Source organism: Anabrus simplex, chromosome 4 (assembly GCF_040414725.1).
Source record: "Anabrus simplex isolate iqAnaSimp1 chromosome 4, ASM4041472v1, whole genome shotgun sequence".
NCBI classification, from domain to species: domain Eukaryota; kingdom Metazoa; phylum Arthropoda; class Insecta; order Orthoptera; family Tettigoniidae; genus Anabrus; species Anabrus simplex.
This window is the reverse complement of record NC_090268.1, coordinates 349,330,654-349,355,988: the sequence shown is the minus strand read 5'-3', so window position 1 is coordinate 349,355,988 and position 25,335 is coordinate 349,330,654. Positions and strand designations below refer to the sequence as shown.

At 41.7% G+C, this 25,335-nt stretch overlaps 1 protein-coding gene across 1 annotated transcript in view; it reads left to right on the top strand.

Moving 5' to 3' along the window:
• Positions 1-25,335, top strand: part of DopEcR (G-protein coupled receptor DopEcR) — a 347,233-nt gene that overhangs the window by 8,491 nt on the left and 313,407 nt on the right. The gene's annotated exons all lie outside the window — the stretch shown is intronic.

The window sequence follows — 25,335 nt, the reverse complement described above, 5'->3', positions numbered from 1 at the left end:
GTTTGCCGTACAACTTGAAAATCTCATTATTGCCGCTGTGGATGGGGGCGGCAGAATGCATCCGCGGTATCCTGACTCTTTTAAAAGGCGACTAAAAGGGGAACCCATAGGAACTCTCATCTTGGGGGGTTTAACTGGCTACCGCATACCCCTTAACTGATTCCAGCATTGCTTCCACTTATTCCTGCCCCTCTCTTCACGTTCATCTTTTCTATCTGACCTCCTTTGGACGACACGTTTTCCCTTCCGACCACTTTCCGAAGTTCGGGTAGTCCTTCATTTCTATGCCCTTCCTAGCTCTCCCCTTTCATCTGTCGATACCTTCATCCTTCGAAGGGTCGGACCTCTTCTCTTCATTTGATTAGTATTAGTAAGTTGATGTTGTTGTTGTCGTCGTGTGGTATTTTTAACGTCCCGCTAACACATCAAAGGTTTTCGCTGACGGAAGGATCGGAAAGGGCTAGGATTTTGAAAGTAGGGGCAGTGGACTTAATTAAGGTACAGATCCAGCATTTTCGTGGTGTGAAAATTGGAAACCACGCCACCTTCAGGGCTGCGGATGGTGGGATTCGAACTAACTATCTCCCGAATACAAGCTCACAGCTGCGAGTCTAACTCACACGGTAGTATTAGAAAGGATGGTTGCCCAGCTTTAATTCCTCTTAAAACAATAACTGCGAACATCATCACGTCCCTCTTTAAGCAATAATCACCATCACTTAAGCTGTCCTTGAGGTGGCAATCACATATAATACATATAAAGATTACTGTGATAGATTAATTGGTTCGGTAATCGCATTCCATAGGTAAACAACACTTAATATGTACTGAGCATGAAATCGCTGAATTAATCACATGAAGCTTTTTACTGAACATGTGACAGCTTGGTATTTTTACCTCCTTGTGACTGGTTTGCATGATAAGACTACCACATTTATTAGCACCTTATCAGATCTTTCCAAACATTGTTAATAGCATAGTAAGGAAAAATGAAAATGAACATTTTCTTTCCATTTTTTCCAATGGTGGAGGCTGTCTAGCTGACAGTAAAGGCGTGACCGTTTCATCATGAAGGACATGGGTTCGATTCCCCTTCAGGAAGTCGAAAAATTTAGAAACGACTTTTCCACTTTCGGATAGGCACTCAGCCAACGTCGAGATATGTAACAGGTTTATTCCTCTCCTTTGTCAATACTTATACGATGACGGTGTGAGGTTTACGAAGACAGTGGAATGTTTTCAACTTCACGTCATTCATGCCCTTCCCTTTCTTTCGCTTATAACTTCATTGTGCGAAAGAACGGACCTACTCTTTTTCTCTTCCGATTAGTTTTAAAAACAGGAGGGTTTCCCATATGTAATTCTCCTTAAAACAAGAATCACTCTGACAATATGAAAGTAGGTATGTATGTTGGGTATTCAGCTCGAAGGCTGGTTTGATCCTCTGCAGCTCCGCCAACAGCTGTCATAAATAGCCTAGGCGTCACTGAAGAGGCGTACTAGGGAAATGAGGAGTAAGGTAGTTTCCCGTTGCTTTCCTCACCGAGCCAGCCGTTGCTATTACATATCAGTCTGCCAAGCCCACTGAAATGCATGCACCAACCGACCCTATGAGCGATATTTTCACACCGCTCATAACAGGGACTGGCTGCATAAGCAATGGTATTACTAGCATCATTCATACCTCAGTCACTTTCATATTGTCAAAGCCAAGGAAGAGACTGAGACAGGTCAATGAAAGTAAAAAAATTGATATAGCCCATACCAGAAGACATAGTGCACTATAAACACTACATCTCGCCAGCAAAGGCATATATGAAAGTAATATAATTATATTGATGATAAAAACATATTTCTTCTTTCTCTTTCTTATTTATTGTATTTCTTATGGATGGGAGATGTGATGGTAAAACTCACAGAGAATTCGGTGTGTATATTTCAGTTAGCTTCACAGACATTTAATTTACTACTAGAGGCCCCGTGCTTTCTTTTATATATTATATTGGCGTTAGGCCTTGGAAGACCATGCGGCCAGCGTTTACAGAGCGAACATACATTTATGGTACATGCATTTCATGATTGAAAAGAAAAGGTCATATCGTATAAATTAATATTACAGTCCGATAAATATTGGCAAATTGCAGAGCATAATTGTGGAGTAAGGTTTGATAACAGGATGGCAACTGAAGTTGGCAGTGGGGTATTTAACTTCACCCAAGAAGAGTACAGATGGTTCTGTAGTTGGGAGTACTTCTTACAGGACAGTATGCTGTGGTTCAAGTCGGATATTTCTCCAGGGTTTTCTGGGCAGGGAGGGTTGTCGAAGACCCTGATCCCGTGAAGATGACTTGGATAGCGTCCATGCCCCAGACGCATTCTAATTAAAGATGAAATGTGTCTGCGAGTTACCTTCAATTACTTGAACCATATTTGCGTTGGTATGGTGGGCTGAATTTTAGCATAGTGCTCCCTCTTGTAAGCTGTGACATTTTCCAGTACTCAGACCATTCACTGTAGACCTGTTTTTTGATTATGGGGAGGAAATCAGATTATGGTAACTGTTTGTAAATGCGGAGTTCACAAGTTGTGGTTTCTTTCGCTAGCTGGTCTACTGTCTCGTTCATCGTTATAAGGCCCCGTGCTGCTCAGCAGTAGATCAGATAACGTGTCTCGATACGCAATTTCTCCAACTTCTGCTCGGGTACGTTTTTGAATGTCTACTTTATGTATTTGTGAAAATGAAAACCTACAACCTATTTTCCAGTCAATGACCGGGTCAAGGATAAGATGAATGAACCCCGAAATTGCGGCGAGGATATGAATGTGCCGGCTGCCGAGGTCTGTCGCACTCCTCTGGGGAAACGATTAATGACTGTCAGATGAAATGAAATGATACTGGAGAATGTTGCTGAAATGAAAGATGACAGGGAACACCGGAGTACCCGGATAAAAACCTGTCCCGCCGTCGCTTTGTCCAGCACAAATCTCACATGGAGTGACCAGGATTTGAACCACGGTATCCAGCGGTGAGAGGCCGGTGCGCTGCCGCCTGAGCTACGGAGGCTCCCTTAAGTATTTGTATTACCTCTTAATTATGTATGAAGTGAATGTTTGTAGATGTCTTTGTTGTGATGTAGATTGACACTTTATGAACTATTTTGTAGTTTTAGAGTTATTATTGAGTGTCTAATTAAAAATTTTAGTTAACTTCATTTCTAGAGGAGCTTTGTCCTTGTTGCAGCCCGTATTCAAATAAATAATAAAATAATAAAAATAGGTTATTACTGTGCGCATTTCCGCGTCGCCCTATAGGTATGATGTACACGATTCCAACTGTTATTAAGACTGTCACCCATCAGCCTAGCGAACCCGAAAACTGTGGTTTCAATACTAATCGCGATAATTTGGGACATTTTCTTTTTCACCTCTTTCTTCCCACACATTTCCTTTGTCAAGTTCACAACCTGACTTTTCACCTCGTTTATCATCATAATATTGCCTGATGTCCCTCTCACAACATTGTAGAGGTGTTTTCTCAGTCGCTCACAATCTTCTAATTTATCTATTACTACTTATAGTATAACATCATCCGATAACGCCTTATCTGTGATTCCAATTATTTACTCGTATCATGTAAGGAAGAAGTCCATTAATACAGCCATGCAGAAGTCCCCTCTTAATGATTAAAAGATCAGATAATGTTTCACCAATTCTAATTCTCGTGGTTCTATTTTTCTTTTTAATATAGCCACCCATTCAGTCACCCATTTGTCTAGTCCAATTGCAATCAATTTTATCAGTAGTCTCCCACGATCTACCATATCAAAACGCTTTAGATAGGTCAAACGTAATACCGTCCATTTGAGCTCCTGAACCTAAAATATCTACTATATCATGATGGTGTCCTACAAGTTGATTCTCGCCGGAATAACGTTTCCTAAACCCGAACTGCCTTCTATCAAACCAGTTAATAATTTCGCAAACTTGTTGATAATCGAAACGAATGCCTTCCTGAAGCTTAAACGCAACACGTGTCAAGCTCACTGGCCTGTAATTAGCCTGCAGCTACTCTCCATTCATTTGTTGTTGTTTTTTTTTTTACGTCGCACCGACACAAATAGGTTTTATGGCGACGATAGGACAGGAAAGGCCTAGGAATGGGAAGGAATCGGCCATGGCCTTAATTAATATACAGCCCCAGTATTTGCCTGGTGTGAAAATGGGAAACCACGGAAAACCATCTTCTGGGCTGCCGACAGTGAGATTCGAATCCACTATCTCCCGGATGCGAGCTCACAGCTGCGCGCCGCCAACAGCACGGCCAACTCGTCCGGTCATTCATTTGTTACAGCTCCTTCATGAAAACAGTAGTGGAGTCAAAGGTTGCATTATCTGTACCCTTCGCATGTCGTAAGAGAGATCTTTGCATTCATTGAAAAGGCGCCCTACAGAGGCACTTGAGGGAACGCGTGTTTTTAATTTGATAAACAGCGTTGGAATGTCTGTGAAAGTCCTGGGGAGGTAAGAAATTACTTCATCCAGAACTGGTGAAGCTACTGAAAAAGTTATCTTCTTCATAATTTATGTTTCTCCGTTTCTGTTTCCGTGCAATACATATCAATAATAATAATACTGTTATTTGTTTTACGTCCCAATAACTACTCTTTTACGGTTTTCGGAGACGCCGAGGTGCCGGAATTTAGTCCCGCAGGAGTTCTTTTACGTGCCAGTAAATCTACCGACACGAGGCTGACGTATTTGAGCCCCTTCAAATACCACCGGACTGAGCCAGGATCGAACCTGCCAGATTGGGGTCAGAAGGCCAGCGCCTTAACCATCTGAGCCACTCAGCCAGGCACGCGATGCATATCAATTAGTAGAATGTAATGACTGCAGTTTCATTTCAAGAAGTAAATTACAAGTAATTATATTTATGAGGCAGGCTTAACGTAGGAGATTTGAAGTACATTTTGCGATTCAAATCAGCATTACAAGTTATTTACATTGTAAATCATTGTAGATCATTTGAACATGTAATAAGTTCGTGTGGCTATTTCTAGCCGAGTGCAGCCCTTGTAAGGCAGACCCTCCGATGAAGGTGGGCGGCATCTGCCATGTGTAGGTAACTGCGTGTTATTGTGGTGGAGGATAGTGTTATGTGTGGTGTGTGAGTTGCAGGGATGTTGGGGACAGCACAAACACCCAGCCCCCAAGCCAGTGGAATTAACCAATGAAGGTTAAAATCCCTGACCCGGCCGGGAATCGAACCCGGGACCCTCTGAACCGAAGGCCAGTACGCTGACCATTCAGCCAACGAGTCGGACCATTTGAACATGTGAGAAGTTCTCAGTAAATCAGTGAAGCATGAAGGCTGCCGGTTCCTGTTGGAGAGCATGGTGGTTTTCTTTGATTTTCACAATCTGTTCTATTGGACTCGTGACAGTCACTTCTGTTCAGAATGTTGGGGACCGTCGTTGAGAACATGTTACCACATCAGCAGGTCAGACGCTGTACACTCCCACCTGTCGATGACAATTTGGCTCTTCCTTGTATTAGATTTGAACTGATATATCACTTGCTTTGGAAGTCGTGTGTTGGACATTCAAGCGACGTGACTGGCCCAAGGAAGTTCATGCTTGATAATCAGTGTTCGTGCTATTGTCCTCTTCCAAGATACTGATGTATATTCGATAGTCCTTCCATTTTACTATAAATATTCTCTAAAGACAACGCTGAGGGTATTTTTCCACATTTTCTAGTGTCTTCTGTAAGTAATCAAAGTCTCACTTCAATAAATACGTATTGGTATTGTTGAGATGCGGTCTTGAAGCTTCCCTTAGAAGTCTTTCATCTACACACCTTTCATATCTCCTTCCTTTACTTCGCCGGTAACTACATTTAGGAAGGGTTATGCGTCTCCTGTGTGCTCCTATTTTCCTCCCATAACGTTATTACATTACACAGCCCTACATTTTTGAAACACTGTAGAAGCAGAAAAGGTATCCCACATGCTAGCATTCCCCAATGAGATTGACTTACTCAGGGTGCGAAATCGCGAGGAGGGGAGGGAGGGATCCCCCCCACTCCCCAACCGCACTATTTTATCTCAAAGGTTGCCCGAGGGGTTTCTAAAATGAACAGAAAAATGTAGAACACATATAATGATTTTTACTGGGCATATTTTCATCAAAACATCAGCATTAATTCATTTGACTGCCACACCTTGAACAATGAAACAACGCACCGGCGACAACTCCACACCTGCAGGCTATTGTTCATGTTTCACGCTGGCAAGTCCATCTGAAACCTGGGCAAAAATGTAAATTATTTGAAGTTCTCCTCCCTTGTCATTGCTGTAAGTAGCTCGAGTTTACACCACTCCTGTACTTCTTGGATAGGGTGTGTTTCCTATAGGTATCAATAGGACAATATTCACTTATACAGGGTACAAACCGATAAATTTGTTCAGTCAGCACATAGACCTGGTAGAGGAAGGTTCCATTAACAAAGCAATAAATCATGACAATAGGCGCCTCGTCTGGCCTTTCGTAAGAAAGCGACAGTCTCTCATAAACTTCTCAAGTGATTGGAGTAACGTTCTAATGTTTATCATTCTCATTATAACAGCAAAATTCAAACAAAAAGATCTCAAATTTACATTTTTCCTTGGAGGGAGAGGATAATTAAATTACAGGGGAATGTTATACCCCCTCTCCCCGCCGGGTACTGCTGAAATAAACACTAGTAGTTAAAGCCTATGTTCCTTCTCCCCCCCCACCACCACCATCACCACTTCTTTCTGATTTTGCACCCTGGACTTATTGTATGAGGAAGTATGCATTATAATCCGTCTAGTTACCAGCCTGTGATCGTATTCTGCACAAGTTTTAGACGAACTGAAAAGCAGAGCTTTATAAGGAGAATAAATCCCAGTTTTGGTGATGTGGGGAGGTAGCTGGAGGAATGGAATGAAAGGAATTCCTTCCTTCAGCCTTCCAGGAACTCGTCCGCGTTTAGTTCCATAGAGTTTGAGTTCTATCGTATTCCCATCACGTCTTATGAAATTTATGACCCATTGTCACCTCATATCGCACAGTGCCGTGCCTGCTTTAACCAGATAAATCTCCCTTACAGATAAGCGGCTCATGGGACCTCCCCCACCCATACCTCGCCATTAAACCTCCATAACGCCCGCCATCCAATGAATCGCTACACTGAGATTTATGGGAACCAACCCAAAGTCACGGCGAGTCCTCTACTACTTACACACCGGAAACATGGTTTAGTTGTGGCGAGCTTGAGCGGAGATTCAATATCTCATTACGGCCTGCTCCATATCAAACAAACATGGGGATTAGTAATATGAGCAGCTCCAATGCACACTAGTGGCTTTGTTCAAAGAGACATATTTTATCTTCTGTGGACATAGCTTTCTGCATCAAAAGGATATCAGTTCTCTTGTGCTACAATACGTGGAATGGCTTTACGCTGAAAATATTTCAGCATTGATAACCAGAACTAAACAATAGTGGGCTTCTACCTGTTATACATCAAACAGCAAATAGTTTTCATATTGACTGGTCAGTGTTCTTTTGTTTACCCATTCAGCCTCGAATTCATTGTTCAAAAATATTTTACAGGATTATTGAAATAGAGTCACAGGAAATGAATCCCAGATTTGTTAAGCAATTCGGCAGCTCATTTCTGAAACACATAACTCTATCGAAAATGATGGTTTTTCGCAAAATTGTTTACATGTGAGCTGTAATGTATTTCATTTTGATGATTCCTCTGAACATTATGCCATGAATATGCAAACTATATTTCGCATAACTTATTTATGAACAATAATACGATGTCTTGACTGTAAACATGCTAGGTGTGGGGAAAAATTCACTCATCCCGAGGAGAAATCAGATAAGTCATTTTTTCGTTTTTTTTTAATTTTTGCAGTAACCTACTAAGGTCAATGCTCTCTATCCATTAACACCAACAAGATAGCCAAAGGTTACTAACAGATTATTTAAGAATACGAAACAGTCCCTGATAAGAATAAGGTAAGTTGAGTTACCTTGTTAATATTCTGAATATTGTTAATAAAAAGTGACTTCAACCAGGTAATTAAATTGAAATGATAAATGAGGTAGTTCAACCTATTCAATACAAATAAATACGAAATGTAGTGTTGCATTCCTATTTAATTATTACTATTATTTTTATTATTACTATTATTATTATTCCAAATAGGAATGTAAGACTACATTTCGTATTTATTTATATTGAATAGGTTGAACTGTGATACATTTAAATACGGAACATTATGAAATTTTTATCTTTAAATTCAACCAGGTAAGTCAATTTGTCTTGTGTGCAGTAGAGTTTCCTTCTTTTTTATTGTGGAAGTGGACGTTATTATCTTGTAAATTAATTATTGGTAGTGAATTTACACAGCTGCCTCTATTAAAGTGAACTACTATATCTTACTTGATAACAATACACAAATGTGACTTAAACGCTTTGGTATTTGTTGGTCCACATAAGAAAACAATGCCTGGTCAGTATAGGACAAGTAAGTTTCATTCACAGCCCAAAGCAGATATTTAATTTAATTTTTTAATTAAACAAAATCCAAGCGAAACCATTATTTAAAAAGCAGTTTAATATAACGCAGAATTTTAAGCCAACGTTTGGTGAGTCGGTGGTTTCGTATTGTTTAAAAACAAAATTTGCTTCCCCTGAGAACTTCAATTTTTTGACTTATCTTGTTATTCCCTGGGATGAGTGAATTACAATCATTGATTAACAGTATCCATGATGTTACCATAACAAATGTCTTGGTTTGAGAGAGGGTGTCACCCTCTAGGAGGCCCGCCGCACCCGTTCAGGGTACGGAATGAAAACTTTTGTATTTTGGTGTCTCAACGGCGCACTTGCTGCCAGCGTCTTGGAAAGGTGTGGCAGTCCAATTGACGAACTCACTGTCACAGTGGGGCGAAACACTGGTAATTTTATTATTGTAAAAGCCTAGAGAGCTAGAATACATTACAGTAAAGTGTTACGAATCACAAATACCTACAGACACAATCCATATTGTTGCTTAGGAAAAATCGTCGTTGGGTCTGCAAAAGTGATGGTGATTATTATTTCAAGAGGAAGTACAACTAGGCAACCATCTGGAAGGGGCCTGGCACTATTGTCGGTGTCGGAAAATAACAAGAGTTGACCAAGAGAGGTCAGATAGGCTATATGAAAGTGAGAAGCCTGGCACAAATAAATGGAAGCAATTCCGGGACTCCGCTAAGTTCCTCGTGGTTCCCAACCACGCTCCCAAGTCGAGAGCTCCTGAGTCCCATTTACGTCGCCTGTGTGTATTATTCTACCGCCTCCACCCGCAAGGGGTGCGCCTGCGAAAACCGCTATGTGATAATATTGTGGGAGAAATACTGACCCGCAACACAAATATCATAATGAGCGAGAATTCTTTGAAATTACTGGCGTAACAGAATCTTACCGGGTGAAACTGTAAGCTGAAATATTGCACAAAGCTGTTTTTCCAGGCGCAACGACGGACTGCATTTTTATACCAAAAATGGAAAACAATGTATAGAATTGGAAAAACGGTCCAGAAATCTTAGGAATTGGTATCTTATTATGAAATAGCTCAACTAATTATTAAATAAGAGAAATGGTGGTAGGCTAGTAGCGATTTCCTTTAAGAGGAAGTACAGGTACAACCCTCTCTTTACATTAATCAGAGGGAATACTGTACGGCTCTTTGGCTGAATGGTCAGTGTAGTCGCCTTTGGTTCAGTTGACCCCGAGATCTATTCCCGGCCGGGTCGGAGATTTTTACCATAAATGATTAATTTCCCAGGCTCGGGAGTGGGTATTTGTACTGTCCCCAACATTCCTGCAACTCGCACACCACTCACAACACTATCCTCCACTACGATAGAACGCATTTTCCTGTACACGGCAGATGCCACTCACCGGAGGGTCTGTCTTTCAAGGGCTGCACCAGGCTAGCAATAGCCACATGAAACTATAATTATTAATTTTGAGGGAAAATGAAGAAAATCTGACACTTCAGAAATGCAGGTATTGGTTAAAGGAAGGGAGTGGTCACGATGGGCGCCACAAACTTAATACCATCGGGGGAAGAAATGAATAAGAGTTTACTAAGAAAGGTCAGACAGGAACGCTGAAAGTGGAGAGCCTGAGACAAGCAAGTCGAAGCATTGCCAGACTCAGCAAGAGGGCCCGTTGTCGCCAGCCCGCGCTACCAAGTTATATATATAATTTCGTGTGGCTATTTCTAGCCGAGTGCAGCCCTTGTAAGGCAGACCCTGCGATGAGGGTGGGCGGCGTCTGCCGTGTGTAGGTAACTGCGTGTTATTCTGGTGGAGTATAGTGTTATGTGTGGTGTGTGAGTTGCAAGGATGTTGGGGATAGCACAAACACCCAGCCCCCGGGGCATTGGAATTAACCAATGAAGGTTAAAACCCCCGACCCATCCGGGAATCGAACCCGCGACCCTCTGAACCGAAGACCAGCACGCTGACCATTCAGCCAACGAGTCGGACGAAAACCCCTGAGTGTTCTTTTACTTGCCTCTTGTGACAGGCAGGGGACACCGTGGATATATTCTACTCCCCACTCCAACAGGAAGTAGTAAGGGAAATAAATATTTTCAGTGAGTATCTGTCCATGGTCCGCCTCTGTGGTGTAGTGGTTAGTGTAATTAGCTGCCAAGATTCGATTCCCGGCACTACCACGAAATTTGAAAAGTGATACAAGGGCTGGAACGGGGTCCACTCAGCCTCGGGAAGTCAACTGAGTAGAGGGGGTTTCGATTAGCATCTCAGCCATCCTCGAAGTGGTTTTCCGTGGTTTACCACTTCTCCAACCGGCAAATGCCGGGATAGTAAGGTGGAGGGGGATAAGTGTGCACACTTAATGTTTAAGCCCTTATAATGTTTTCCGTAACTATGTTTGTAACCTTAATAGATATTTTGGTAGAAGGGAACATGACGAATATTTATATATTGTTAAAATAATATACAGCGATAATGATTTATTTTGACACACGAGTTTACACACGTTTACGTATGCGAACACTTAGACGACATATGCGGGTAAGTGTGCGCAGGCTGTAGTCTAAGTGTGCGTATTTGTTTTCTCATTGCATTTCCTTTCATTTCACGCAGTCACAATAAATTATAACAACTTTTTAACAATGATTACAAACAAATCCTCCATGTCCTACATATTATGTGTACAACTCAAGCCACCATTCATCACATTCACTGGATTGTACCCAATCATCGTCTTCACAAGATTCTTGGCACCCAGGACAGATGTAGATATCCTGAGATTGTTCACCTCTGGATGTGCTAGGTCTAAATGTTAGTTTTCGTGAAGTTGAACGTTTTGTATAGGCCCCTTCACACTGTTTATCATTTTTTGAAATTTTAGACATTTGATAATTCCTTTTGCAATCTGTTTTACAGTTGCTTTCCTTAACATTTTGTTTCTTCGCAAGACTATTCTTATTTGGGGAGACGATGTTAAAATCTCAGATTTCTGATCATTCCTTTTCCTTTTGTTGTTATTTTCACACATAGGTAGGGGATGAATGTTTGTGATTGGTATTTGAGGTAAGGCAATGGGGCTGAATGCTTGAATTACGTTATTACTTTGTGACTCCTGATTTGTTTCTTTGTCGTTCGTTCCTACTTCCTCTCCTTGTTGTTTGTCTCCATCTTCGTCCTGCTGATCACTGCTTACTGACTGATCAAGTTGTTCAACAATTGGCAAGTCTATCCTGGTTACTTCAGAAGGCAATAAATCATCTTCGGTGATCACATGAGGATTATGGATGAATTCCTGTGTCTCGAAGAGCAGCTACAGTTTTTCCAGCTGTTTCCATTCTCTCAAAGGCCAAGCGAAATAGACCAGACACTTCCATTTGTGTCTCAGCTCTGCCTGGATTACTGCAAATCCACTTTTCTACTTCTTGAGAATATAATTTCTTCGAAGGGGCACATATTACTTTATCTAATGGCTGCAGCATATGACTAGCATGGGGTGGCAAAGTCAGTAGGACAATATTGTTTTCTCTGCAGAATTCTACTGTCGAAAGTGAGCAGTGCGATACGTGATTGTCCAGGATTAATAAAACTGGATCATCGACTGTCGGCTTGACATGTTTTTCGAAGTGTTGCAGCCAGACTACGAAAAGCTCGGAATTCATGTAACCAGATTCACTCGTGAGTCCAAGAGTTCCTATAGGAGCATTATTGTAGAGCTCTGGCTTATTACGTTTACGGGAAAAAATCAAAGCTGGTGGTATGAAATGTTCTGTTGGATTCACACAATAAACAGCAGTCACTATTTGACCTCTCTCTGGAGATTTTATTTTCTTCACTGATCTCTTCCCGTTTGTAGCAACAACCTTGCAAGTTTTGTCAGGAACAGTCGACACGGCAGTCTCGTCCATGTGAGAAGGAAATTTGTACTTCTCTAAGCATTCCATAAGGTTCTGAAAATACCTGTCAACTTGCACCTTGTTGAAACCCATTGCGCGTCCTAAGATACACTGTTCGGGCGTTCTTAAAGAAAGGCCCGAATCCGCAAGAAATCGTTACACCCAGTCTTTGCCGGCAACTTTTAGCTCATTATTAAACCGATGCTGCAATCCATTCTGCACAGCAAACTCATAAGCCACTTTCATTAGCGTCTTGCGAGTCATTCCATAAAATCTGGCTTCCAAATCTTGAACATGTTTCTTCAGATGCCCTTCCTTCCTTTCACTGAACACCTTGCTGTGCCTTCCCACAGAATTAGCTACGGTGCCCTAAAATTTAAAAAAATGTACAATCAATTTTAATGCAATTTTGTATAATTTCATCGACATTAAATTAAACTCTCTGTTTATAAAATAAATGAACTGTTTCTGCTCACCAATTTAAGTCTTTTTCTAAGCGTTGCTTCACTACATCATATTTTGTTAGCAACAGCCCTCTGACTATACTGAGTGTCAACTCAAGACCTTAGTGATCCCTTTGATGTTAGTTAGACTTCTGGTCGGTGAAAAGGCTTCCGCAGCGCCAAATAGTTCCCTAGGTTTGTTACTTGTTCCTGAAGTTAGGAGCTTCCTTCAGTTTGGTTAGATATTCTGGTGAACTGACTTAACGAATTAAACACTTTTGCCCTCTATAAATATGGAAAATATATCACAGGTTGTATGTTATTCGGGTTCGTTACCAACTCTTATATTTCATACGTAGATGGCTATGAATAGTTATTGTTCTGAGTGGTGTATATAGCAAAATAATAATAATTTAATATGATATTGATATCTTATTGCACTGTGTACTTAATGAGCTTTGTTCGACTTCATTCCATTGCCGATAAGTTCGCATAATATGTGCGACGTTGAAGATAGATCCAAGAAAACTGTTGACAATACTGGCTGCAATAGGGCAACAGCATGTTCAGTATTCATAATGGCTGCCAGCTGTGAGTAAGACGTCTGTGATGCTGTGACGCTTGAGTCCCCTGTGAAATACTTTAAAGCTAACAAAAGTAGAGAAAAATTAAGTAGGGCTGTGGAAGACGTGGTGAAAAACACCGCGCAGCTGACCGGCGTTTCTGTGTACAGTGTTTACGCCGCTCGCGTGGAATTTAAACTTCACGGAAAATCCAAGTCTCCAGCGAAAGGTCGATGTGTCAGCTCAGCACTCGCCGTAAATAAAACAGGAAGGGCCTTAATACGGTGTGGGAATAGGATCCTTGGCGTATTCGATAATAATAATAATAATAAGAAGGAGAAGAAGAAGAAGAAGAAGAAGAATAAGAATAATAATAATAATTTGTACTTTGTTATATTCGTAACCGGCCTCTACCTGCAGAAATGTTGTCATGAGGGGATCATGAGTTCGTTTTTACCTTCAGAATGAGACTGCAATATTTACAACATTCCTGGAAACGTTGTATTTTCCAATCCCACTCACAGGTGTTTTTTTCAGCTTTTTGAACTGACAGTCGTTGCACGAGAGCGGAATCGTATACTTATGCTGTAAGTCCCCATGTGCCTCACACAAATTGCATTATGAAATAAAAATAAACCTTGCTTCTCTTGCCTCGGTATTCGTCAGTAATCTGTAGGTTCTACATGGCCAATAAAGGAATAAATAGGTATGGTACGTAATCAAATTACAGCTATGTGAAAGGATGTGATTTCGTTTGATGCTTCACTATTTCAGAATGAAGTACTTGTCAGACAGACGCACGGCGTTATTAATAAGCTGGTTGTGGCGGAGATGGAGAACAGAGACGGGAAGGGGGAACAGGGGACGTGCTCACATGCGGAAGGATACTTTTCCTAAGCTCTTGAGTTGAATTTCAGTATAGCTCTCTCATTAATCAGTCTTTTCGCTTCATCAAACTGTGCTTGTGTGAGACATGATTTGTCAGTTTTCCGTCTGTATTTTCCCATATTTTATTTAAACTGCAAGAAATAAACACAAATAATTACCTCCATCATATATAAAAATGATCTTGTAAGATCGAAATACTGTAATTACAAGATAAAGCACCGTAAACTGAGCTTCTCTCAGATAACGCATCCAAGCTGCTGAAACCACCTTGCATGTAACACAGCACCACACTAGACACTCAGCTGTTGACCAGTGATGCCAACAGCCTGCGTACATTTACACTCCGCCACTTTACCTATCTTAAGGCCATGGTTGCTTCCTTCCCTCTTCCTTGTCTATCCCTTCCGATCTTCCCAACCCCACACAAGGCCCCTGTTCAGCATACCTTGTGAGGAGAGGTATTGGTCCTCCTTCCCAGTTGTATCCTCCGACCCATCGTCTCACGCTCCAGGACACTGTCCTTGATGCGGTAGAGGTGGTATCCCTCGCTGAGTCCGAGGGGAAAACCAACCCTGTAGAGTAAACCGATTAAGAAAGAAGGAAAAAAGTATTCGTTCGTGTTAGTTGTGCGAAAATGAACCACCATATTAAGCTGCTTTCTGTCAACCACGAGGTGTTGTTTGTTAAGCGACAATATACGCCGGAGCAAGACCGATCCGCTAGGAAATGTTGGCCTAGTACAACCATCGTATTGTATTTGTTGGCCAGTCGAACTCGTACCGAGTCTAAACCAGTTTATGTAGGGTTCTAGTGGACTGGCTGGTTGATAGACTTATGAAGTGATGAAGGTTCATGTGACGACCACGTTCCGAGAACTACTCTAGGGTATATCGACCGTAACTAATCCATAATATATGTGTAGCACGGAGCACATGGCGCATATTTGTCATTCCTCACCTACTTTCCACCTTAAAATGGCTCGATAAAATTGTTACGGTAAGTTGCTCTTATAAACTTTTTGTAACTACAGCAAGATATGTACGGGGAACGCCACCGGCTTACAGAAACACCTGCATGCAGCATCTTAGGAGTGAAAAGCCATTAATGAGGAAGTCAAGTGAAACCAGTAAGTATAGTTTGCTTAGAAACATTTCAGTGATGGTGGCGATTATTTTTTTAAATGGAAGTACGATTTTTCATCCTCTCTTAACTCTAATTTGATGTGAAAATGGAAGAGATCTAACCCTTCGAAGAATCAAAAATCGACAAAAGGAAGGAGAAGACGTGAAAATGAAAACCTTTCTAGGTACCGCCGACAGCCCAGCGGATGAACTTTGGGGCTTTCTCACTCACACCTAGCAAATGTACCTAAACTAAGGTAACGGTTTTGCTACCTTCCCACAACTAGTCCTTTCCTCTTCCCACCATAGCCGAAACAGTTAGCGCGACGTTAAGGACTAACAAAAATATGTATTTTATTACCTCTTTAAAATTGTTCTCGAATTTCTTCTCCCTTTTCTTCTTCCTCTTCTTCCTCTCCTTCCCCACAATTTCTGGAATCGGCAAGTTGTGTGGATTTAGACCAGTTTGACGGTCAGATACCCTTGCTGACGCCAACACGATTGCGTGTTTCTGTGGTGGGTTGTAGTGTGCTGTGCTGTGCTGTGTTGTGTTGCGTTGCGTTGCGTTGCGTTGCGTTGCGTTGCGTTGTGTGTAGATTAAGATGTGCGTTACGACGAACACGCCCACTTCCTAAGCCAGAAAAATCATCCATACAGAGTTAAAATACTCGTCCCGGTTGGGAATCGAAACCGGACCTTCTGAATCTGAGGCCCTTATGATGACAATTCAGCCTATGAACCGGAATGTTTACGTCCATTAATCAATAAAATATCGAGAGACAGATATTCGAATAAATAGGGTAAATAATAATTATTCTTTTCTGTACGGTATTTTTCCGGTCTAGAAAGCCAATAATAACGGCCGAGAGAATTCGTCGTGCTGACCCCCACAACACCTCGTAATCTGCAGACTTTCGGGTTGTGCAGCGGTCGCTTGGTAGGCCAAGGCCCTTCAGGGCTGTAGTGCCACAATAATAATAATAATAATAATAATAATAATAATAATAATAATAATAATAATCATGTGGTGACGTCGTGGTATCCAGAAACAGTCCAAACACAAAACAGACGAGACGTTGAGATAAAGTAAACTCGCCGAAAATGAATGCGAGAATACTGGGCAAAGATCAAATACCATCCATGGAAGAAATGAAATGGCGTACGCTTTTCTTTTTTGTGTGTGTGCAGGGAGTGTCCGAGGACATGTTTGGCTCGCCAGGTGCAGGTCGTTTGATTTGACACCGGTAGGCGACCTGAGCGTCGTCATGAGAATGAAATGATGATGAAGGCGACACATACATCCAGCCCTCGTTCCAGCTGATTTAACCAATGAGGTTTAAAATTCCCCACCCTTCCGTGAATCGAACCCGGGACTACTGTGACCAGAGGCAAGCACGCTAACCGTTTAGCCACGGAGCTGCAAGAAAACAGTTGATATGATGTGGTCCATAATTGACCGGATAAACGTTTTTAAAAATAGGTTGGAGGATGTCAACCCCGACACCGAATGTCCCACCTGTCTGCATGGAGTTGCTGAATGAAAATAGGGTGCGTGAAAAGTCAAGTGAAAGGGGATACCTGTCAATCAAAATTATGGGAAATATGCCTGTAGATATCAGCTAAATAAATACCCGCGGATAAACTGGGGAAATGGTAAATTATCAACGACCTCGCCGCGGTGGAAGAGGAAGAACATGTATAGCAAGGCAAAGAATGCAGAAGAGCCGGTAGTAACACATGTCCTCCCTGGACCACTCTGGCTCTAACCAACTGGACTTTGGTCGAAATATTTTGACAGCCAAGTCCTATGGAACGTGGCAGAAAACTGTCCTTTGCCCCAGATATTAACCAATCCACTGCTGGGGAGAACAGTACAACCAGACTCAGATTCTGGAGAGTCTGGACTGGCATGTACACCGATGAAAACGACCGAAACAGCTTGGACCAAAGAGGGAAAAACAAGAAATACATGGCAAAAGAATTATATATAGACCTACAGGAAGGCAAACACACGCCTCTAAATGTTTTGGCTAATCCTAAGTGGGCTTTTCTCCCAACTAATAATAACAATGATAATATTATTACGAACTCGTATTACTGTCAGCCTTGTCGTAGGCCACTTCAGTATTTCCTGGAAGGAATGAGTGAGTCGGAGCGGGGACCTCTCGGCCGACTTGAGGGCATGTGGCGGTCATTCCCGGTATTGTTCTTTTAGACTGGTGTCTCCATGGATTTTCTGGAGCAAAAATAGAGCGTTCCTATTCCAGCTGCACCCCAAATATTCTAGAACATCACCATGGATATAAACACAGGCTCACTGCGAAAATTGTTGGAGTAGTGTTCGCAGCCCTCGCTGTCGTTGTAGTGAGTTTTGAGAGAGTATCGTTGTGGTTGACTGTTGGAGTGATGTTGGAGTAATCTTGAGTTGAACACTTGTTGTCGTTGTTTAGTGGTGAGTGTAGAGAAGAGAGTCGTCGTGGCGAAGTATTAGAGCAGGCCCTCTCAAACGCAAAAAATCTCATGCGTGCAAATCGAGGCGCAAGAGCTCCGTGCACTGTACATCGTTCCCGCTCGGCTCGGCTCGGACCAACGCTTCGCGTCTGGGCTACTCGGCTCAACTCGGCTCGGATTTGGAGCGCTGCGGAGCAAGTGAGGAAGAGGGAGACAGGCGTGGGGAAAGAGATAGACAGCGCTATTGCTCCAAATCGAGGAGTGGGGGTCTGCACTCTGGTCAACCAAGCGAAGTCGTCTTTTGCACCCTGAGAGACCCTGTGTTAGAGTGTTGGAGTTGAGAGTTGTTGAGTTGGTGCTATGTTGTTATCTTGTGATTTGTATTAGGCAGTTCAGTGTGTGGAGCAGTCACGTGAGTTTATTGTGCAAATTATCGCTCTTGTTTGGCGACGATCAAGTGCACAATCGTCATGCGTTTTGATAGTCAACATACCTGTGTTCGAACCTGTCTGCATGGAGTTGCTGAATGAAAATACAAGTGCGTGAAAAGTCAAGTGAAAGGGGAGACCTGTCAATCAAAATTATGGATGCATCACCCGTTCCAGGTACACACCAGTAAGCCGAAGGCTTGCTGTGAGGACAAGGGACTTTCTCAATAGCCACTAGGCTACTGTATAAGTGTGAGCGTTGATTTGGCCGTACTGGATTAAGTTAGATCAATAAAACAGTGTTTTATTAGTAAAAATGCAGTACTGATATATTGTATTACTACACCAGCCGTGTGCAGGCATTTTTTGATGGCATTTAGGGTGCCTGAAAATTAATTTCGACGTTCCCTTTTACTTTACCAGATGGCAGAGAAATAGACCTCAGGTGATTCTTTTTTTTTAATGTAATTTCCCTTACGTCGCACCGACACATAGCGACGATGGGATAGGAAAGGCGTAAGAGAGGGTAAGGAATCAGCCGTGACATTAATTAATGTACAGCCCCAGCATTTGCGTGGTGTGAAAATGGAAACCCACGGAAAACCATCTTCAGGGCTGCCGATAGTATGGTTTGAACCCCCCATCTGCCGGATGTAAGCTCACAGCTGCGCGCTCCTAATCACAGAGCCAATTCGCCCTGTCATTTTCTTGTGTTAACATCAAATATGTCACCAGAGGTCACTTACATACCGACATCATAAGATATGTTGTGGACTTCTTTCTGCCCTTGTACGTTCAAAGGAACTCGAGGCCGGTATGCTCCCACTGATCCTCAGAGGGATGTGTTTCGGTGGTGTAATTTTGAAGTATAACCGATTACTCAACTTTGAAACGCGTCTACTCATCAGGGATGTCGTACCGAAATATCTAACCAGCCACTCTTTATTAAAGTGTGAATCTGTATTCTGAAATGTTATTTATTCATAACTGTTAGTTGGCTTGCTCGTTTGATGTGTATCAGACAAGAGCCAGGACTATGTATCAAATTTCTCTTTATCAATGATGCCATGTGGCTGATATCAAAAGGAGTCCTCCAGCAAGCTTGGAAAGCTTTTCAAGATCAAAGACAAAGCTCGGGGTTAATGAACAAGGGTTGATGCTTCTAGTTTAATAAAGGATTAGGTTAAAAACACAATTACTCTAAAGAAGATAGTTGGAAACTATGTATTGAATACACGAATGTTAAACGGCTTTACAGTTGAGAGGTTTGTGTGTGCTGTGAACAGGTCTTCAGAGCGCATGTACCTTAAGCATTAATACTGACTAGCAACCAAAGCAAGACTCACTCGAATGGTAAAATATAATATCTATACAAACATTCTTTCTCCGTAAATTTCAAATGTTGGCCATGTACTCCGTATTTATCTCAGATTAAATATACAAATATTGAAAATAGCTTCAGTTCAATTTTTTGTCTGTCTGTATATTTGTCTGACCATCACGACAAAACAGCTCGACACAGTTTCTTCTTGACACTCTGTATTTAATTTCGAGGATATCAAAAGAATGCTCTAGACTATACATCGTTTGATTGGTATGCAGTGTCATAGCAATATTAAAGGGAGCAAAACAGGAACTGTCACATTTCTCCGTTGCTATTAGCTGTATCAAAAAGCTGTACATTATAAAAGTTGTGTAAGATAAAATTTGCGATTGTTTAATGTTTTATGCACGCTTACCTTACGAACAACAACAACAACAACAACAATTATAATAATAATAATAATAACAATAATAATAATAATAATAATAATAATAATAATAATAATAATAATGTCCACCTCAGATGTGTAGTGGTTAGCGTGATTAGCTGCCACCCCCCGGAGGCCCAGGTTCGATTCCCAGCTCTGCCACAAAATTAGAAACGTGGTGCGAGGGTCGGAACGGGATCCACTCAGCCTCGGGAGGTCAAATGAGTAGAAAGAGTTTCGATTCCCACCTCAACCATCCTCGAAGTGGTTTCCCGTGGTTTCGCACTTCTCCTCCATGCAAATGCTGGGATGATCCCTAACTTAAGGCCACGGCTGCTTCCTTCTCTCTTCCTTGTCTATCCCTTCCAATCTCCCCCCCCCCCCCCCACCAGACCACTGTTCAGTATAGCAGGTGAGGCCGCCGGGCGAGGTACTGGTCCGCCTCCCCAGTTGTATCATATATCCTAAGTCTCACGCTCGAGGACACTGCCCTTGAGGCTGAACAGGTGGGATCCCTCGCTGAGTCCGAGGGCAAAACCAACACTGGAGGGTAAACAGATTAAGAAAGAGTAATAATTAACGCTCCAAACTTTTTGACAACTTATATTGCTCGAAGAGAGAAAGTAAAGAAATTCAAATACCTGGAAGAAATAATTCAAGAAAATGGTTTAGAAAAATCTTCCGTAGAAGAAAGGTTACACAAGATGGAAACAGCGTATGGCATCATTAAGAATGTTTATAACAAGAAATGCTTATCTAAACATCTTAAAATAAGACACTTCTATACAGTGGTGAAAGTAGAATGTCCCTATGCAAGTGAATATTTAGTTTTAAACTATAGATAAACTGTAAGTACAAGAAATAAGAATTATGAGAAAAATATCAGAATGAATGAAAACAACAGGACAATGAAAAATAGGAAGCAATAAGTAAATGTACCATAACATAGAAAATACAACAGAAATAATAAGAGAAAAGAGATTACTATTTTTTGGACATATCTATAGAATGAATTATAACAGACTGACAGAACAGACATTAAAGTACCTTTGAGAGAAATAGTCAACAATGAGCTGGATACAAGAGATCAAGGAAGATACCTAAATAAATAAAATAAAAGAGAAAACTATAGAAAGAGAGATTTTAAAAAGAAAATTACAAGAATGGAAGGATTCCAAGGAAGAATGAAGAGGAAACCCGGTCCAAAGTGCTCAGAGGAGAGCAGAATTAAGCATAGTGCAATGAAATGGCGTATGGCTTTTAGTGCCGAAAGTGTCCGAGGACAAGTTCGGCTCGCCAGGTGCAGGTCTTTCGATTTGACTCCCGTAGGCGACCTGCGTGTCGTGATGAGAATGAAATGACTCCGTGCCAGCGAAATCAACGAATTAAGATTAAAATTCCCGATCCTGCCGGGAATCGAAGCCGGGACCTCTGTGACCAAAGGACAGCATGCTAACCATTTAGCCATGGAGCCGGACAGCGTAGTGCAATGATGACGGAATACTGGGAATAACGGTAGAGGAAACGAGGGAGAATGAATTGGAATTGACATGTAATCCCGAGCAGGCCCCATCACAAAGAAGATCGGAGATATTGGCAATTATTACATTTTTCACAAACTTCCAGATATCTCCGAAAATATTAATTCTATCTAAAAGGTGTACGAAAAAACAATTCTAGATCATCTATTTTTCAGTCTCTTACGTCTGATACATTTTTATCATTCGAGCTATAACAATGGAAATATTTACGAATTTATGTTTTCATTGTCCGCCTCTGTGGTATAGTGGTTAGTGTGATAAGTTGCCACGACATTTGAAAAGTTGTACGAGGGCTGGAACGGGGTCCACTCAGCCTCGGGAGGTCAACTGAGTAGAGGTGGGTTCGATTCCCACCTCAGCCATCCTCGAAGTGGTTTTCCGTGGTTTCCCACTTCTCCTCCAAGCAAATGCCGGGATGGTACCTAACTTAAGGCCACGGTCGCTTCCTTTCCTCTGCCTTGCCTATCCTTTCCAATATTCCCATCCCCCACCAAGGCCCCTGTTCAGCATAGCAGGTGAGGCCACCTGGGCGAGGTACTGGTCATTCTCCCCAGTTGTATCCCCCGACCCAATGTCTCACGCTCCAGGACACTGCCATTGAGGCGGTAGAGGTGGGATCCCTCGCTTAGTCTGAGGGAGAAACCAACCCTGGAGGGTAAGCAGATTAAGAAAGAAGAAGTTTTCATTGCCATGTTCAAGAACTAACGTGGAAAAGTTGTTCGGTCGTCATGAAAACGAGCAGTGATGGTTGTTGTGGTTGTTTTTTAAAAGATGAAAAATAAGGTGGTCATTATCCCATATGGAATAGGAAGATAATGAAGAAGACTACCGAAATGAGAATAAAACCATGAAGGTACGGTCACTCAAAAATGAGGGGACAAAGAAAATAGAACAGAGGAGTTTGACACCCTAGTCCTCGAATGTGTTAATACCACCGAGGCGAAAGGAAACAAAATGTGTTGGACCACAATGTCCTAAGTCCCTATAACTTACACACTTTCCGTGTAAGAGCGTGTGAACTTGGGAGCGTGGTTTGATGACCACGAGGCCCTTGGCTGAGTTCTGGCATTACTTCCACTTACTTGTGTCAAGCTCCTCACCTTCATCCATCCTCTCCGACCTCCCTTGGTAAACTCTTTTACGACGCCGACGGTCGGCTACTAGGTTCCGAAACCTAAAGAGTATTTCATTTTTAAACCCTTTTTGGCCCTTATCTTTCTTTTGCCGATACCGTAATTTTTTGAGGTGCCGGGCCTCTTCCATTTACTCTCCGATTAATATGTCCGGCTCCGTGGCTAAATGGTTAGCGTGCTGCCCTTTGGTCATAGGGGTCTCGGGTTCGATTCCAGGCAAGGTCGAAAATTTTAAGCATCATTGGTTAATTTCTTGGCACGGGGACTGGGTGTGTGTGTCGTCTTTATCATCATTTCATCCTCTTCACAACGCGCAGGCCATCCACGAGCATCAAATCATAAAACCTGCACCTGGCGAGCCGCAGATGTCCTCGGACACTCCCGACACTAAAAGCCATACTCCATTTCATTCTTTCCGATTAATATTAAGAGGGGATTTTTTCTGTACTTAATTTGAGAACGGGAAAAAATCCAATGAAAAGCAGCTCGACTTGTTCAGGGTGATTTCTGTCAAAAGAGTAGCGTTAAGAAAATATTGCAAAGTTTGTGCTGGGAAAATTTCGGAGAAAGGAGATGAGTTGCTCGACTAGATGGTATGTTCCGAGATGTCCATGGAAAGATGGCATGGAATGCCATTAGTGGACGAATGAGTTTGAGCGGAGCTTTTAAAAGTAGGAAATATCACGATATGAAGACAAAGTTGAAATTCAAGAGGACAAATTAAGCAAATATTCTTTTATAGGAAGAGGAGTTATGGAATGGAATTGTTCCGGGGTATTCTGTGGAACGTAGAGGTGAAAGAAAGTGCGGGCTGGAATGGGTCTATCTGCGATAGTCAAAGATTAATTTGACACTTTAAAATAAAGGTTACCGTATATTTATTTTCAGATCTTACATTTTAACAGAACTCTTGGTGAAAGAACAATATTTCAGGTAAAGAACAATTTTTGTACAAAACAGAAAAACCAACAATTGGTCATTTACAATTTTGAGCTTCAAGCTCATAATTTACAAAGGTCCCAACATCGCTAGTATTGCGTTTAGTTAGATAGACAAGGAGAGATATCTCCCAAAACACAATTTTCAAAAGCACTTTGCTCCAACGGTTACAAGTTACGGCTTTCCACAGGCACCATTCAATATTACACAAATATCTATTACATTACCAGAAAAGAGATTACTTGCTCTAAAAAGTATACCAAGAAGACTGCGCTCCCAAACACTTGCGGCCTACACAAGGCAACTTTTAACTTTTGCACAATACTTTAGAACTTCTGGCCTCTCTAGGCACAACCTACATTTGACAAGACTGTAGCAGTTGGATTTAAGAAACAATACAGAGGTATCGAGTACCTATACTTCCGGGCCTTCGTGAAAAAGAACAGGTTAAATTACTGGCCCAAACTCAAAAATATGTGGAGGCTTACACTTGCGCTCCTTGAAAACCAAGGTTAAAACCCTGCTTGGGCTTGCGGCCCAGAGGTTAATCCCAAACTACTGAGGTGACTAGATGGACAAGTTAATTAACAATTTACAAGTGAAAAACAGTTACAAAATCGTACTCACCTCAAGATTAATTGAAGGGGAACTCGAGAGGGTAACGCACTCTCTATCCCCGGTTTTCAGTTAAGTATTTGACTTACTTGAACTTTTACATGAGCAGAAAGAAAGGTTTACATTTAGAAAATTTACAGTTACATTACGAAAGATAGGGAAACTTCCCCTCGGGTCGACTTGCGGAGATAACTACTGAGAGAGAAATATGGTGGCCATTACCTGGGCTGGTGTTCTGCCTGCCGAAGAATGAGAACCCCCACCTCCTCTCTTAACACACACACTCAGTAATACGACGATCAATAAGACAAGTTATCTCGAAAAGGTGGACACACCCTCTCATTTTTATGGCAGATAAAATAGGTACAATAAGCGCTTGATTGACTGAAAAATAAATACACAACATTTCTAGTTGGTCAGAATCCAACGTTGGCGGGATGAGTAAGAAGTGTGGCAAACCTTCAAGTATCAAAAGTAAGGAAAATCAATTCAGTTTAGAAAACCTATAAACACAAAATTTCTTTAAATTTCTAGTTATTCCACTTTGCACCAGAGTGCATGACCTCGGTTTTTGAATCGAGACATCTATGGAGAAAAGTCCGAATTTCTTGAAATAGCCGTTGCAACCTGTGATACAACAACAACAACAACAACAAAAATAAATCCAGTCAGTTTAGGAAACTTTAAAGCAACACATTACTCTATCACTTTAGTAGTGACATCTTTTGATCAACGTCCCAACTTCTTGCACTAGTTGTTTCAATTTTAATATGATAGGTAGCGTTCTTGAAGGTGCTTCATTTAAATGCACGGGGATGTGGCGTACCTCCCGGTACCGGAATAATATAGCAAGGGAGATGGTCAAAAAAATTACCAAATTATTTGTAAGGAAAAGAAAACAGGTATACAACAGATAAGGAATCTGTCACCTGGGCGACTGAACTAAATGTAGATCAGTAGTGATTGATTGATTGA